The following is an 18,846-nucleotide window of genomic DNA, read 5'->3' as shown; positions in this document are numbered from 1 at the left end:
AACTAATGTAATCATTATAAATAAAAAAACCAAAAATGAATTTGGTTTTTATACTAAAATTTTGACAATAGATACAATCAAAATTAATTAGTTGTCAAATTTTCATGATTTCTACCACTCATCTTGCTCATATATATAGACAGTAACGTACGTACGTATGTACATACACACACAAACACACACACACACACACACACACACACACACATATATATATATATATAAATTTGACAGGGGAATACATTTTCAATAAGTATAAATAAAAATAACTTTTAATTATCTACTCTTTTTGTTGGTATACTAATTGTCTACAATGGTCAACCACAAGTCTTCAATATTACTCTAAATTATGTATTTATATAATGTACTGCATAATATATCATCACTGCATAGTATTTGCATAAAGTATCTGCCAACAAAAAAAGTATTTGCTAACAAATGCAATTCCCCTAAACAATTACCATTCATTATATAACAATATTATTAGTCCACGATAAAGATTGTCCTGTGTAAAAACAATTTAGAGAAATATAAGTACTATATTTAAAATTTTCATCTTTTTCATTCTTTTTTCTTCTTTTTTTTTATTTTTTTATTTTTGCACTTTATGTACAAAAAAAAAAGTAACTTTTTCTTGGAATCCATCAAACCAAAAATTTCTTGGAGAAAAAAGAAAATCAAGCTTGAAATTCAAAGCAAAGAATTGGGATTTTGGTAAAAAGGAATTAAATAATTACCACTACAAATTTGTTCTCTTTTGCAAGTCAGAGCTATTGACCGATCAGTGAAGGAAAAAAAATCTAGTTCCTGAATAGCACCCATTCTAGCAAGCAAATCCGCACACCAGTTGGCTTGGCGATAGCAATGGTTAAACTGTATCCGCTGGAAGCGTGCTGCCAAGTGTTTGCAATCATCCAATATGGGAGAGACAACGTTAATTACATAAGTATTGTTCTTCAAGACATCCACCATGGCTTGGGCATCCAATTCAACAACAAGGGATTCAATGTTTAATTTGCTTGTGAACTTCGATTATTCAATATGAAACTTGAAATTTGCAACTTATTAAATAATATATATTTTGTAATATTTTTTTTAGAATAATATATATTTTGTAATTAAAAGGTCATTATAAATTTAATGTTAATTTTCTTGTAGTTACATTTTATCATAAATTTCATTTTTTATTTATATAATTAGAATTATATATTAAATTATTTATGAAATCAATGGTTTGGCCATTGATCCAACCATAATTGGAACAGAAAATTGGGACTTTTCCAATTCTTTTTCCGACCTAATTTTTAAAAACAGGGATAAAGCCACAAAAATCTTATAATGTGCATTAAGTCAATACTTTTCAGTTCTTAAAACAAATTATCCTAACTTAAAGGTGTCTATTTTTTTACTAGAGTCAATATGCCTTGTTGAAACTTGAAAGTTCAAAAACTTCGAACATGACCTCCAAAATGACCCGGGACTTGGAAGCTATCACTTTTCAAGTTTTTTTTGTTTTGGTTTTGCTGAATCACTTTTCAAGTTTTGTCAGAGCAAAAATGTGAGACTAATTATTTATAAACTAATTATTCTGTTTTTTTTTACCACTTTATTTAAATACTCTCTTTATTCTTTTTAATTACTCTTTTTTTTTCTTTTTCTTTTTTTTATAAGATTTTTTTTTTCTTTTATTATTTGTATGAAAGAGAGAGAATGTTTGAATATAGAAATTCGGTTAAGAGAGACAGAGAGAAGGGAAAGAGGAAAGGTCAAGAGAGATGACTGATGAGTGGCTGAAAGGGAAGAGGAAGATATTTCTTATGGAAGAGAGAGAAAGTTTGAATAAAAAATACCAAAAAAAAAAAAATAACACATTTGCCAGTATAATTCTATTGTTAGAACATTACTGTAGCAAATGTCAATTTATTTAGCATTTGGCACATCTCATTAAGTAATTTTTTGTGTTTAGTATTTAGCACATTTGATGCTAGTGCTTAGTGTAGAGTCTTATTAACTTGAAATAATACAATAAGGTCATTAACATTGCGCACCATCATCTTGCATCAATTCTAAGCTTAAGCCTCCTATAAAAATATTTTAAAAAAATTCTAATCTTAAGCATAAAGAGTAAAGACTAAGAGATAATATCTGCATAAACTATTTTTTCCAAAGACTAGAGAGATTGTCGTATACAACATTGCGCAAGGTAATTTAGAGATGTCAGTTACCAAAACCAAAAGCATATTTTGTTCCTATGTTTTTCATAACCTATGAAGTTTACGAGAGTGACATAAATTTTAACGGTGAAGTTTACCACTTTCTCTGAAATGATTTCTTGACAGTGTTAGGGACGCAAGAAAGGACGGCCTGACCTGTATCATTGTAAGACTGCCTTAAAAAACGAACCAAGCTTCTGGTCAAACAAAGCATTCCCTAAGAAAAGAAGTTTCTGGTCAAACAAAGCAAAATCCTAAACAAAAGAAAAGGAAAATTTCTAGGCAGCTACTCTTTATTTTCCTCCCACCAACAAAACTAGGGGAAAAAAAAAACTATTTTGCTAGGTCAGGATGTCAATTTGTTTTTAATATAAACAATGTTTGAATTTTATATCTCTTACTTGACAATAATAGACTTTATCAGTCCACCGTAAAGATAGAGTTTTTTTTTTTTGGGAAATTAATTATGAATAAAAAAGGAGTAAGGAGAAGGTGATGAGAGTGATTTCTCTATTTGGGCGTGACTATAATAATACTCTCACTTACTAAAATCGGTCCTGCAAGAGGAACCCATAGAACCGTAGCTACACCCTAGACCCACAAAGACACTTGTGGGCAAAGGGGCTGCGGTGTAAGTCTCCACAAGGATTGGGTTAATTATGAGTTGAACAATAATATAAATGGAAAATAAAATTGTGGTATTAGTCAGCCATTAGTTCCATTTCTTGGACTTTTCTTTTCCAGTGTTTGTGGAGGCAAACTTAAAAGTTATCAATAATGTTTTGTTAGGGCATGAATAACGGGGACGGAGTTAGTTCTTAGTGAACTGTAAATTCGATCAAATGGAGTTGAAACTTTAGCACTTCCTATGATTATGGGTTGAAATTAGGGATATGCTTTTTAATGTACTTTATAGAAGTTCGATTTGTTTTTTGTTGAGAACTATAGAAGTTCAATTAAGTTGCTAGTTGTGGCTCTTTTATTTCTCAATCAAGAATACAATTTTATATATACAATTTTGGTCCATGTTAAGTCAAAATTTAAATTCATTCATGAACTATTGATTGTTTCAAATGTTTAATATAATTATTTTTTTAATAATTCAGTAATTACATAAATTAGGAGAAGAATTTCTTTTTGCTGTTGTTCAGATAAACAAATAGCAGCAGAGGGGATGTAAAATTCGAACCACAAACATAAGGACTGGGCACCACAAAAATACTATTACCACTCAGATAAATTGTGGAATTAAAGGAAGGTTATTTTAAAATTTTAAGCATGTGGCAAAAGGCCAACCCAGTCTAATATTGGGTTTTCCATAATAGATTGAGTGACACCCTTAGTCCCTTACATACTGAAAATGATCATTTTCGCTTAATTCTTAGTTCGTTTGTTCTTGGAAGTAATGTTGATAAGTAGCTCTAAGCCTCCTCTATAGTATAGGACCTATAGGCAACAAATAACCCAGGTAGACAATATTGGAAGTGATGTTTAACACGAAAGGTTGGCTTAGATTGGGCTTTTGGTCTCATCAACCCATGTGAAAAACTTGAATTCCACTTTTTGATCATTAGAAGTTGCTCTCTACATTTGATCCAAGTTGCAACTTGGACGTGGACAGGAAAAGAAGCCCAAAAAAAAACCCACACATTGGGAAGGGGTAGTTTTGGTGTTTACTCAAAAACCCTTTCATCCCCTATTTTCTTTCTTAAAATCTCTCCAAATTGAAAAGATAGGATTTTGGTAGGTACGTGGAGAAAATATATACCTGGATCCCACCCAATTCCCTCGCCTTTTTCCTCCCAACCAAATATCTCTCTCTTTCATATTTTCTTCTCTCCATCCCGCCTAAAATCACCCCAATAAACAGAGCCTAAGAGCTTTCATATTGCAAGCCTATTCAAACGCATGTATAAGTTTGCATGTAGTTTTTTGTTGAAAATTTATTTATTAAAAATTGGTTAAAGAATTGTTATAATTAGAAAATGTGAAATTTTAAAAAACTGAACAATAACAACAACAACAACAACAACAACAAAAATTGCAGTACTTTTTTATTTATTTATAGGAAACCAATACTTCACTTTCATTACTTGGGACAACTGTCCACTGCAGTACACTCCATATGAATTTGAGATACAATTGCACTGGGGGTATCTTCCACCCATATCAAACACTCATTTACATTAGAAGCTTCCTTAGCCATGAGATGTGCAGCCATATTGCACTGTCTGCGCACATGAGCACAGCTCCACGAGCTGAATGCCGATAGCCCCCGTTTTGCCCCTTCCACAATTTTCTGAACTGAACACGGACCAGGGTCAGTTCCTCCAACAGCCAACACAACCGTTTGGGCATCACTTACCATATCAATATCCTTCAAACCTAATTAAGTCCCTAGCCAGCTGGATTCCCTCCTCCATAGCCATCGCTTCAACCTCCAAAGCCCCAAGCGGAAAATGCACATTTTTACTCATTGCCCCCATTAACAAACCTTCCTCATTTCTGATGACTACTCCAACACCACAACATCCCACTTTCGCGAAGACAAAAAGTTGCAGTACTTAATACCAAAAAAAAAGGGAAGGGAATATAAGAATATTGCTTTTCGCTATACTTGTCTTCACTTTGGCTTTAGATTTCACGTGTATTAAATAAATAATAATAAAACAAGAGCAAGAAAGACTTTGAATAAGCAGAAAATGAAAGCTAAGTTCACTTCACGCGTGTTTAATACTCTCCAAGGACTAGCTTTCTGAGTCCACGGCTTGCACAGTTGAGATCTACTGACAATTAGCCAAACTCCAAATTCCAAAGGATTCTAGAACAGGAAAACGTGATATCAAGTAATTAAATAATCAAGTCAGGTCAAGAACAATATTGTTAGAATTTGGAAATACTTCGCTGATTCACTATTTTAAATTAAAATTCAAAATTTTAAAAAAAAAAAAAAAAAAACCTTTTGTTTCTTTGTGGAGGAAGACTTATATTAGTTCTTTAGTACCTTGAGGTGGAAGTTCAACACAATCAATGATATTCCAGCTAAAGAAAAGAGAATGGCACCTTTGAAATTAGTTAAATTCAGCAGTAAAAAACTTACCTGAGACAGATAGCGATGCAGAGGATTGGATACATCCTAACCTATTTTTAATCATGACATGAGCTAATCAGTTTTTATGTGGTCTTGAGCATAGAGTTATCCAACCTACTTCACCGACCGGGGCAAAATAAAAATAAAATATATAAAATAAAATAAAAGGCAAATGCTCTTTGGGCTCTATAAATGATACCATGCCCTAGACATGTGATGTATGATAGAATTTACTATTAGAATTTTGTGATTTATTATTATTTTTTATATATAAATATTCTGGATTTTAGGTTTACACTATTTATTTCCTTGATTTTAAGTGATTTTAATGTTCTTTAGGTCAAATTAAGTTCCTATTATGACTAGACATTAATTAGGATTTATTTATAATATATTTGAATGAATGTTAAGTTTTACCGAGCTTTTAAGTATGTCTTTTCCAAAAAAAAAAATAGATCTTTAAGTTTGTAAAGTGTTTTTGGAACAATTCATTTAATTTAATAAAAATTTAAAATTTTCTCTGTTATTTTTTTGGTGGATTCTAGACTTCTCTCTCCTTGTAAATTCAAGGAGAACTCTCATGAATTCGAGATTATCTTTCAAAAACAAATGTGTTTCGTTTCTTATTTTCTTAAAATATAAGTATTCTGATTTTTGTCACTTTTGCACCTGCATCACGTGTCAATGTGCCAAATTGATGGCCCCATTACAACAAACCTGACTTTTTTTAACGGTCAAAATCCTTGAAAAATGTATTAAAAAACCTCGAGAAAAATTATTTTGAGAGTCTAATTGACTCTTAATAACCTTCGAAACTTATACCGTTAAAAATGAAATTTTGAAAGCCTTCGTGACCCTCAAAACAAGTGCTCTATCTTATTTTGAGAGTCAAGAGACCCTTAAATTATGTTATTTACTAAGAGTTAAAAATTTTACATATACAAACCTTGATAAATAAGGTTATTTAAGGGTCCTTGAACCTCATATTGGCCATGCATTTGAACATGTCTATCAATTATTTAAGTAATATTAAAAAATAATTTTGTTATGAATTTTGATTATCTTGATAAACACAGTCACATCCTTATTCCATTCACAATGTTCTTTGCAGATATATGTGTTTCAATTGAAAATAGTGAAAAATAAGTTGTAGTCATTGATTACAACCAAGTTTGTAATTAAACTTTAAATTCTTTATTTTTGTTAAAAATAAATGCATGCTCCATTTTTTTTTTATAAATATAGATACAATAGTATTTCAAATATATGGTGTCTGCTCTATGAGGATTATTTTTTATCATTAAGCAAGACAACAATTGGTTTTATTGAATATAAATGCTAATCCTATTAGCCATTATTTTAGTTGTTTTATTAATTTAGAGGTTAACATGGTTTTGAACTTTGATCTATAGTTAGTAATATAGCATTATAAAGGTGTTAGGGATAAAATAATGTGAAAAGAATAAAATAAATTGATTTAAAAAAAAACTATAATGTGTAAAGAATAAAGTTGAATATTTATGTATCTATAATATTTAAGCGAGGCGACACATGATCATGTCGACTCATGAATCTTTATCACGTGTTTGGAAAATAATTTTGAGGCATGTATAGTTGTATACTAGTGGGTTCTATTTTTTTAGTAAAAATGATAAATTAACCCACTCTCTTATATATAATATAACCATGATTATTTTAAGGAAAAAAATATAGAGGTAAATTGTATATTCCATCGTAAAACGTTTTTGGTCAATTGAATGTCTTTACAATCTTTTAAATTAAGTAATCAACTCATGAAATCAAAAAGACAATTGAAATCTACTGCTTTCATTATATAATTTCCGTAAACTCTCATTATTTTTTGTTAAATTTAATGTTAAACTGGTTATGTGAGCAAAAACACAAAAATAATTTTGTTTGGAGGTTCGATAGATAGCAGATTAGTATAAGATATGAAGGGAAAAGAGAGGAGAGGGGAGCTGAATGGTTGTGTTGCACAAATAAAGGATGAGTTACTATCATCTGTTTAATCAAGATGAAGTTTTAAATGTAATACTTAACCCCTAAAGTTATAAATAAATCATCTGTTAAATATTGTTTTGTAGTCTATAATTCCCTTGATCCTTATTTAACTCTCTGCTTATTTTTTATTATTACTTTGTAATTTCTAATGAGTTCCACCTCTTATGAAGAAAAATAATTAAAATTTTTTTGGCAAAGTGAACCTAATTTCCCAGAAATCAAACTCCAACTGATAAGGCCTTCGGCCAATAATGATTTAATTCCCAAATAAATCATCAAGGTCTAGAACCCAAACAAAAATGCTTAGTTGAGGTAAAGTGTATATTTTTGCTTAATTCCACACACACACACACATATATTCCGATTCTCTTAAAAATAGATGTGGCCCTATTGATGTAAAAAAAAAAGAAGGGTTGCTTGGTAGAAAATAATACATGTGATTTCTGACTGGTTTGTTGAGGTATCATAACTTTAATTAAATTAGTGTTTTTTTTTAATTTATGAAAATCCCCAATAATTTTTTTTCCTCTCAAGATTTGAAAATATTTTAATAAGATTTAAAAGGATAAGTCACACTCATACAATTCAATCTTGTAACGATTCAAGAAAAAATGTTAACTATATTTGCACTATATCCTAAAATGAACTAGTTTAGTCTTGAAAATAAAATTAATTTAATTTTTAAAATTTTTAAACTTAAATTTATTATTCATAAACTTTAATTAAAGAAAAAGAAAATCAAAACTACATTCTTTTAAAGGTCACTAATAATACGATTCTGAGGGAAACCAATGGAAAGCATGAGTTTCATAAAATTGAAATTTGAAGTATATCACACATGCTTCACTTGAGGCCCCCTCTGATTTTTGGGTAATGACTTCCCTTTATCTTTTGGTTTTACACCAATGGTTCTTTTCTGAACAGCAGGGATCTCAGTCTCAGGCATTACTTCTTTAAGTTTCTCAACACTCTTGGCTGATACGAACCTTACTTCCTTCTTCGGTTCACTACTGGAGCTTCCTTCTCCAGTATAACCCAAACCAGTCTTGTCATGAGAAGATTTTTGTGAGGACAACACACTATCAAGTTTCTTGGTGGAGATACGCTCAACCTTGACATTAGCTTGGATTATTTCAAGCTCTAGAAACTTGATCTTAGAATAAGCTTCAACTAGCTCTCCCTTGAGTCCTTTTACTTCACATTTTGCCTCTTTAAGTTGCACAAAAGTACACTTATGCTCTTCTTCAATTTTTTTCATCTTTCTCACAGCATGGTTCGCAACCTTGGCATATTTTTCACAATCTTCTAGCAAAGAATCATATGCTTCTTGAAGGTTGTTCTCTCTCCTTCATTTTGGCATACATCTTCATCTTCCGATTCTTCAACTTTCTCACCCTCGGAATGCTCGCCAAGTTCATTTACCAAATTGCTCAAATCATCTTTAGATTCAATGGAAGTAATTGTCATGAAAGCCCCATAGTTCCCGTCACTGTCACACTCTTCTTTCGTGTCTGAATTTGAGATTTCAGAGTCACTAAGAGTAGTGGCAAACAACTTACCCTTTCCTTTCAAGTAGTTGAGACATTCTTTCTTGATGTGTCCATGGCCATTGCATTCAAAGCACACAACTCCTTGGGGGGATTGAGAGTCTTTCCCATCATTCTTCTTGAACTCCTTTCTACCACCTTTGGATGATGAAAACTCCTTTCTACCATCTTTCTTGATGTGTCCACTGTTCTTCATCTTCAAAAATTTTCGGAAGTTCTTTGCAAGGAATGCTACTTCTTTCTCCACATCATCTTCTTCAGAAGAGTCGTCCATCCTCTCATTGATGGTTTTGAGTGCAAGTGATTTGCTTGGCTTGTGAGAAGGCAATCCAAGTTCATATGTTTGGAGAGATCCAATTAACTCTTGAATCTTAATCTCATCCAAATCTTTGATTTCTTCTATAGCAGTAACCTTCGCATGGTAGCTCTCTGGTAAGGACCTTAAGATCTTTCTCACCACCTTAGCATCCTCAATCTTTTCACCGAGATTGAGCTTGGCAATCACAATTTCGTTGAGTTTCCCATAGAATGAATCAAATGACTCATCGTTACTCATCCTAAGCTCTTCAAATCGAGTGGTAAGCATTTGGAGTTTTGTGTCCTTGACTTTCTTCATACCTTCGTAGGTAGTCTCAAGAATCGTCCAAGCTTCCTTGACGGTCTTCACATGCGATATCTTATGAAATTCATCAGTAAACACACCACAAAATATAGCGTTAATTGATTTCCTATTGACATTTGCCAAAGTAAGGGCTGCCTTGTCCCATTCAAACTTGGCTATTGTGGGTCTAACATACCCATTCTCAACGGAATCTCATACGGACTCATCTATAGAACAAAGAAATGCCCTCATACGAACTTTCCAAAAAGCATAATTGCTTTTATTAAAGAATGGTGGAGCATTAAGAGATTGTGACCGATCCATCACAAAAGGGGTCTTGAATCGCACTTAGGTAATAAAACCACAACAAGTGCACCCGCTCTAATACCAATTGAAAGCTCGGATTTGTGTTGAAAACACGAGCTGTTTAGACCTCAAATTAAAAGATTACGGCTCAGTTGATTTTACTCTAACTTAACCTAAGTGCGGAATAGAGTATATGCGAGCAAACAAATAAAACAACTACTTTAAGCCATATTCATTAAAGCACAGCAGTAAAATGAAAGCTAAAAGAGTAGGGAAGAGAAATGCAAATACAAGATAACACTCCGATGTGTTATTGAAGAGGAAACTGAAGAACTCAACGAAAAATCTCACCGCCGCCCTCCAAGCGATAAATCGATCCACTAGACAATAAGTTGGAATGCACGAATAGCAAAAGACCCTCCAAGCCTAGTCTACCCAATGCACCTAAGCCTTCCAAGCTCCTACTCCAACAAGGCTTTCAGAACCGTGTCTTGTCTAGCTTTCTGGATCCCGCAATGCGCCCAATTGCATCTGCCAAAAATTGGCTACTTCTAATTGCTTCCCAACAGTACCAAAAACTCACTGAACACTCAATATGGGTGTGGTAAATGTTTGGGCTATCAACCTCTCAAGAATTTAGAGATGGAGAGGTAGGAGTAGAGGAAAACCACAATAGTTGGTGTGTAGAATTGTGGGTATGACAATCTCACACTCTTAAGAGTTTGAGGCTAGAGTTTTCTCTTCTGAAAAGCTCTCTACTCAATATGTGGGTAATAATAGTATATATAATGTGTATAAGGATGTAGTAGAGCAAATAGAACAAAACAGCAAAACAGACTGTTTTCGCGGGTATCTCGCGAGAAGGCCTTACCCGCGAGACACTCGCGAAAACTAGTTGTCACCATCTGTCATGACTCCTCGTATTCCAGTCATGTGTAGGGTACATGCATCAGTTCATGGGATGCTTAGTCGCGAGCTACCCGCGAAAACTCTTCAGTCTTCAAATGCTTGAGTCTTCACACACTCTCTCTCTCTATCACACAACCCTTACAATTTAATCCCACAATAAATATAAGGTATAAAAGATTGAATAAAATTACAATTAAATTTAACACGGAATTAAAGCCAACACAAAATAGTTGTAAATCACAACTTTACAATTTGATTAACACAAAATTTTGTAATACATATATTATAGAAGAATGAGAATTTATGATCCAACGATAGAATTTTTAGATATTTATTTATTAAAAAGTTATTGAGTGGTGTAACATGAAAATAATTATCACTAACCTGATTTCATCATTTTCATCAAGCACACATATATATTGTTATAAAAAAAATAGTTATTTTCAACAAAAAAACAAATTGCAACTAAAAGAAGAAATTTGACGGCGGAAAGAATTGCAAAACTATTTCACAAGTTAGCACATACTCAAATAGATGTGAATCCCATGTGGCAATGCAAAACCATTTCACAAGTTAGCACATGCTCAAATAGGTGTGAATCCCATGTGCAATACTGATTGGCGAGATGGCAGTAGCGCTAAGTGAAAAACGCATAATTACTCTCAATATGGTTTGTCTGTTCTTTTTTTTTTTTTTTTTGATAGTTGATTTGTCTGTTCATTTGAATATAAATAACACTTTGTTTATCAAAAGAAATCAAAGTGACTCCAAAAATAAGGACTCCCATGTCCTTAAGAAGAGAGCGCAACCAAACGAGTTCAATAATGGTGTTAGCCAAGCATGGTATTTAACCTCAATAATAGATCAGGAAACAGCAATTTGCTTATTCACTCACCATGAAATCAATGCATCCCCTAGCAAGAAGTAATATTCAGTATCAAAATAGGCACATAATACTAAATCATTGGTTGATGAAGGGAACAAAAGCCTATGAAAAATGAGTGCCATTTTGATCATATAGTGTTGGATGTAGAAAACAATAGCAAACTGAACAGAGCATGGGGAAGGCACAAACTGACTATCAAGGTGAACAACATAAGAAATGTAAAGACGGGTGACTGTTAAGTACACAAGACTATACTGCCAACTAATTTTCTATAGAGATTAACATCAAGAAGAATCTCGCCATCCGTGACAAGAAGCTTGATATTGGAATTAACATGTGTGTCGCTGTCACAAGCTTACAATCAATGAGACTCATACGAAAGATGTGACCATAGACATTTTTCTTAAGAGAGATTATAGCGGCCGTCATCAGTATAGGTGATCTCGAGACCAAAAAAGTCCGCTAAGAGTGCCTAGATCTTTCATGTCGAAGTGGTGGCTGAGTGATCATTTAAGTTCCTTAATTCGTACAAGATCAACTCCATTAATAATGATGTCATCAACATATAGTAGTAAAGAAGTAACACCCTGATTACCAAAAAAAAAAAAGAAGTAACACCCTTATCTGCGAGATGGAGAAAGCAGGTTGAGTCATTAGGACCAGTTTGAGCTGTGAAATTTTAGCACTGAATTTGGTAAACCAAGCCAAAGGGGCTCATTTGAAGCCATAAAAGGATTTGCAAAGATGACAGATGATATGAGGTGGGAGCTAACACTAGTGTTTAAACATTAAAAAATATATTTTGGGAGAATCAAAACTAACAATAGTGTTTAAACATTAAAAAGTTTTAAGGAGGCCGAGTAGTATTTTTGTAAGGGCTATACTTGTAAAGATGTTATACCATTACCATATGGAGAAATAAATGAATTTTAAGAAGTTTGGCTGGTCTTCATGTACATGAGCTCCACTGCTGCATGTGAGTTTTGAATATAACTTTTTGCTAAAAATTTATTTGTTAAAAGTTGGTTAAAGTAGAGTTTTATTTATTTTTTATTAGAAAGTGGTTAAACTAAAGTTGTAATCAGAAAAAGTGAAAACTTTAAAACTGCAAATGTTAACAAGTGAGCTAAAAAAAAACTTTGAATAATAATAAAAAAAAGTGGTTGCCAAAAGGACATAACTTAGCCACATAAAGTTTTTAATGTGTGGAATATTGGTGTTGGTTCTTTGAAAGAGGTCCACTATTAACTTTTTTTTTTATTATACACTAATTATAATAAATTATATTAAAGAAATGTTTAATCTACTACAAATTTTATTACAAAAAACTTTGTTTGAGACCCTTTAAACAGCCAAATCCATGCTCTATAGTTTAGAAGCTTCCTAATGGAGGTTTTTTGACGGAAATTAACGGAAGATTTAAAAATTTGAAAGCTGGAAGAGTACTTAATAGAAGAAAAATAAAATTAGGGGATTAAAGGTTTTAATGTGTGGGATGGTGTTAGTTCTTTGAAAGAAGTCCATCGTTGACTTTATTTTTTTTTATTATACACTAATTATTTTAAATAAATGCGTAATCTACTACAAATTTTATTACAAAAACTTTAATTGAGACCCTTTAAACTAGGGTGGTCAATACCGTGCCGGTACCGGCCATACCAGCCAGTGCACTGGTACCGGTACACTTCTATTTTGCACTGGTATCGGTACACTTCTATTTTGCACCGGTATCGGTACACTTCTATTTTGTACCGGAAAAAATATCAACCGTACCAGCCGCGTACCGGCCATACCAGCCAATTTTGGGCAATACCGGCCAGTACAAAAAAAAAAACCTTTTTTTTTTTTTAGTTTTGTAATTTTTGAATTTTTGTAAGGGCATAATGGTAACTTATTTACATTAACTTATTAGTATTATTTGTTTTTTTAGTATTCAATGAACAACTAAGCTTTCTATTTTTTATACTGTATTTTTTTTTCCTTTTAATTGATACTAAAGTCTAAAACTATGAATAATTTGTTCTGAATTGAGGTAATGTTTTATAATAAATTTTTATATTTACTATAATATAAGTGAAATATTATATGCTTATAAACATGGTTCTAGAGATTTTGGTGTGTATATATATAAAATAGCGGTACACCTGTATTAACCGGTATCCGAAATATATCGTACCGGTGGCCAAACCGGTATAACTTCCTGTACGGTATTGACTTCCTTACTTTAAACAGCCAAATCCATGTTTTAGAGTTTAGAAGCTTCCTAAAGAAGCTTTTTTGATGGAAATTAACCGAAGATTTAGACTGAACAAATTTGAAAGCTGGAAGAGTACTTAATAGAGAAATAAAATAAAATAAGGAGACTAAAGGTTTTAATGTGTGGGATGGTGTTAGTTTTTTGAAAGAGGTCCACCATTGACTTTATTTTTTTATTATACAATAATCATAATAAATTATTTTAAAGAAATGCTTAATCTACTACAAATTTTATTACAAAAACCTTTGTTTGAGACCCTTTAAATGGCCAAATCCATGCTTTAGAGTTTAGAAGCTTCCTAATAGAGCTTTTTTGACGGCAATTAACGAAAGATTTAAATTGAATAAATTTGAAAGTTGGAAGAGAACTTAATAGAAGAAAAATAAAATTAGGGGACTAAAGGTATTAATGTGTGGGATGGTGTTAGTTCTTTGAAAGTGGTCCACCATTGACTTTATTTTTTTATTACAAACTAATCATACTAAATTATTTTAAAGAAATGCTTAACCTACTACAAAATTTATTACAAAAAAAAACTCCATTACAGATCCTTTAAACAGCCAAATCCATGCTTTAGAGTTTAAAAGCTTCCTAACAGAGCTTGTTTACGGAGATTAAAGAAAGGCCTGAATTCAATAAATTTAAAATTTTGAAAACTTAATTAAAGAAAAGTGAAATTAGAAGCCTAGATTAAATTTTAGAAATTATTAAAATTTGTAATATCCTTAATATTAATTATTATTTCAATTCAATTGAAAATTTAACATTATATTGTTTTTCAAGTCCACTTCTCATTACCTTTGACCAACACATCCAGCACGCAAATGTCCAACACCTACGTCGTATTTTCCGCATGGATCGAAAACCGATCATGGGTTGGCTATAATATATTCAGAAGTTAACACGTATTTTGGGGTGATTTATTTGAAGTGTACAAGAATGGTTAAGTTGTGGATAGGCACACTCTTTTTCTCTAATTTTTTTTATCAAATGCTTTGTGGAATTTGTTTTTAATCATTATTTATTAAGAGAATGATGGAATGCGTGGATTTTGGTTCATAATATTTCTCTTTCTTTATAAATATTGTGCTTTTGTTTTGTGTACAATCTTGGCTACATAAAGGAGTGTAATCAAAGATTAAATAGATTTTTGCTGAGCTTGTGTACTGGCCTTGGCCTTAACTTTTGCATGAGTATGGGGAAACTAGATTACAACAGGTACTAGCTCAAACATACTGTAATTTAACATAATTCAATGGAAAACTCGGATTTGGCGTAAAAAATATTGTCAAGTTAAGATGATCGTCCTTGTTCCATCGGATATTGCTTGTGCTCAAGTAAATTTTGTGTCCAGCTGAACATTAATGGAACCGCGTTAACAGCTTGTACTTTCTTTTCAATTCGTAGATAATGTTTAGTACGGAGAATCCTCCTTTTGTTTCAGATTTCCAAGCATTCAATCGAATCCTAGTCCAATAGATTCCCGTCGAAAACAATTATCAAGAACATGTACAATTGATTCATTAATTATACATACCACATATAGAGAACAAACAATGGGGAGGAGGAGGAGGTTTTACCCACCAAAAAAAAAAAAGCAGTAGGGAGGTTTAAGCCTATTGATCCTAATAGTTCACAAACTGGGACACTATTGTGTAACCTTTCCCTACCATTTTAAAGGTCCCTCAATTAGTCCTCTCAAAGGCACCATAACCAGCCAATAATATATAATACCAGAACTGATGATAATACGACCCCTTAATTTCATGACATAAATAAGATTTACCAAAATTCAAATATTGACGTAAGAAATGACAAATAATATTTGAATATTATTTTCTTAATATGTGTGTTGGGTATCTTGTGTCTTGGGTTGAGCTTGAGCCTTGGCATTGTTTGCTTTTCTTTACAGGAGGGAAAACCAAGATCCAAGACCCCATTCTTTTTTAACTATCAAATTACACACACACATATAGTTTTTCATTTAGTGATGGGGTGCCAATTATTTCAATTAGAAATGTCTATTGTTGGTAAATAAAATGCCTAGGTTTATATCTCCAAAGCCGGAGTTGGTTTCTGGGGGTGAAGACCCACCACTGAACTTTGGAGTACTTGGGTCAATTGGCGTCAGGTCGGATCCAATTGGTTTCTTCAAGTGAGTCGGGTCTTTAGATGGGTTTGGACAGCCCTAATTAAGAGAGACATAGAGAAGGGAAAGAGCAGAGGTCAAGAGAGATGAGTGGCTGAAGCCTAAAAGTGAAGAGGAAGATATTTCTTATGGAAGAGAGAGAAATTTGAAGGAAAAATACTGAAAAAACAAATAACACATTTGCCATTATAATTCTATTGTTAGAACATCATTGTAGCAAATGTCAAATTTATTTAGCATCTGACACATATCATGAAGTAATTTTTTGTGTTTGGTATGCTAAATGCTAAAAATTTAGCATTTAGCACATTTGATACTAGTGCTTAGTGTAGAGTCTTATTAACTTGATATAATACCATAAGGTCATTAACATTGCACACCATCATCTTGCATCAATTCTAAGCTTAAGCCTCCTATCAAAAAAAAAAATTTTAAGCTTAAGCCTAAAGAGTAAAGACTAGAGAGATTCCCGTATACGACATTGCGCACAGTAATTTCATGATTTCAGTTACCAAAACCAAAAGCATATTTTGTTCTTACGTTTTTCATAAGCAATGACGTTTAAGAGAGTGACATAAACTTTAACAGTATAGTTTACCACTTTCTCCGAAATGATTTCTTGTCAGTGTTAGGGACGCAAGAAATGATGGCCTGACTTGTATCATCGTAAGTTTCTGGTCAAACAAAGCATTCCCTAAGAAAAGAAGTTTCTAGTCAAACAAAGCAAAATCCTAAACAAAAGAAAAGAAAAACTTCTAGGCAGCTTCTCTTTATTTTCCTCCCACCAACAAAACTAGGAAAAAAAACAGTAATTAAATGTTTTGCTAGTTCAAGACATCAATTTGTTTTTAATGTAAACAATGTTTAAATTTTATATCTCTTACTTGACAATAAGAGACTTTATTTGTCCACCATAAAGACTAAGGTTTTTTTTTTTTTGTAAGTTAATTACGAATAAAAATAGGGATAAGGTGGTGATGAGAGTGACGTCTCTATTTGGGCATGACCATAATAATACTCACTTACTAAAACCGGTCCTACGAGAGGAACACATAGAACCGTAGCTATACCCTAGACCCACAAGAACACTTGTGGGCAAAGGGGCCACAATGTAGGGCTCCATAAGGATAGAATTAATTATGAGTTTTTTTTTTTTTTTTTTGAAGGCGAATTAATCATGAGTTGAACTATAATATATATGGAAAATAAAATTTTGGTATTAGTAAGACATTAGTTCCATTTCCTGGACTTTCTTCTCTGGTGTTTGCGGGGCAAGCTTACAAGATGTCAATGATATTTTGTTAGGGCATGAATAACGGGGATGGAGTTAGTTGTTATTGGACTGTAAATTTCATCAAATGGAGTTGAAACTTTAGCACTTCCTATGATTATGGGATGAAAGTAGGGTTATGCTTTTTAATGTACTTTGTAGAAGTTCAATTAAGTCTCTAGTAGTGACTCTTAAGAAGGAAATGTTGCAGGGGTTGATGACGAAACGTGGTAGTGTCTTATGAGGACACTTATGGGCTTTATTAGGGACACATTGTTTAAAAATTATTAGATATTTTGAGAGTATAATGTGTGTGACTTAAAGAGTGGAGGCATGGAGAGCCTTAGGCAAGGGTGTAGCCACCTATGAGAGTTGGAGGTATTTGGTCAGTAGTAGCTAGGTATGGTTGTAAATGAGTTGAGTCGAAGTCATCAAGTTTAGTATTAAAAATTCATGATCAATTAAATTTTACCTCCAACACAAGTTGAGCTTGAACTCATCACCAAACTAAATTACACATTTAATAGTTTGATCCATTTTCTTGTTAAACAAACTTCAACTTGTTTACATGTTGTTTGATTAATCTATTCTTCTGACATACAATAAATACTAGAACTAAAATATTTTAGTCGTTCATAAATCTATTCTCATAATCAATAACTAAATTCTTTTCAAAATTAGATCATTTAGTTAATTAGATAAAATAATTTATGTTTATGCACTTATAAAATTTAGATTTACCAACCTTGTAATTAATTTTAAAACTTTTATAAACTTTTACAACAAAATAGACTATTTATATCATCAATAAATTAAAAATAATAATTTGATATCTTATAAAATTATTTACAAACTTGCACAATTTTGTCATGTTTTTAAAATTAAATGCTAGTATTAATTTATTGAGTTTTCGATTATGCCACTACCTTATTTTTGGGAGCATTTAAACTTTTATTTTTTGAAAACTTTATATTTAAGGATAATTTTGGAACTTGCATCTTTTAAATTAAGAGACAAGACAATAAATGGTGCTTCGTTAAAAAGTTGAGTTTTCTAAACGTTATTAACAATTTGAAACGGAACTAGTACTAATTAACTAACTAATTAATGTGCATGTTTGTTTGCATTTGTACCACATAAACATGCCATGCAATTCCAATTACTAGTACTACTACATGAAGTAAGCTGGCCTTTTAGATCCTCAATAAGGTCACCATGGGGAGTTAGGTTTGACATTTTCAAAATAAACTGTACTTATTAATAGACATGGTTAAGAGAAAGTCTTTGAAAATTTTACTTAACCCAATCAAAGAAGACTTTGAATGAGATAATTAAGAAAATGAAAGGCAGCTGCTTTTCGGTTATATATACAATATATCAAGTTGCAGACTTATATATGCTTTTATGTGCGAAAACAATGGCCTTTAAGAAGTTCATTTCAATGGTTCTCTTCATTTTGATTCTTCTCTTTGCCTCAAAAGTGGAAGGAAGTGGAGGAACCGAGACTTCTCAGCTTGGTCTGGCAAGTAATTGATTTTTTCTTTAGTTACGGTCAATACGCGCAGTGATTTATTTATATTGGTAGGGAGTATTTG

The sequence above is a fragment of the Castanea sativa genome, chromosome 12 (assembly GCF_040712315.1).
Source record: "Castanea sativa cultivar Marrone di Chiusa Pesio chromosome 12, ASM4071231v1".
NCBI classification, from domain to species: domain Eukaryota; kingdom Viridiplantae; phylum Streptophyta; class Magnoliopsida; order Fagales; family Fagaceae; genus Castanea; species Castanea sativa.
The sequence above is the reverse complement of the archived record's forward strand: the minus strand, read 5'-3'. Positions refer to the sequence as shown.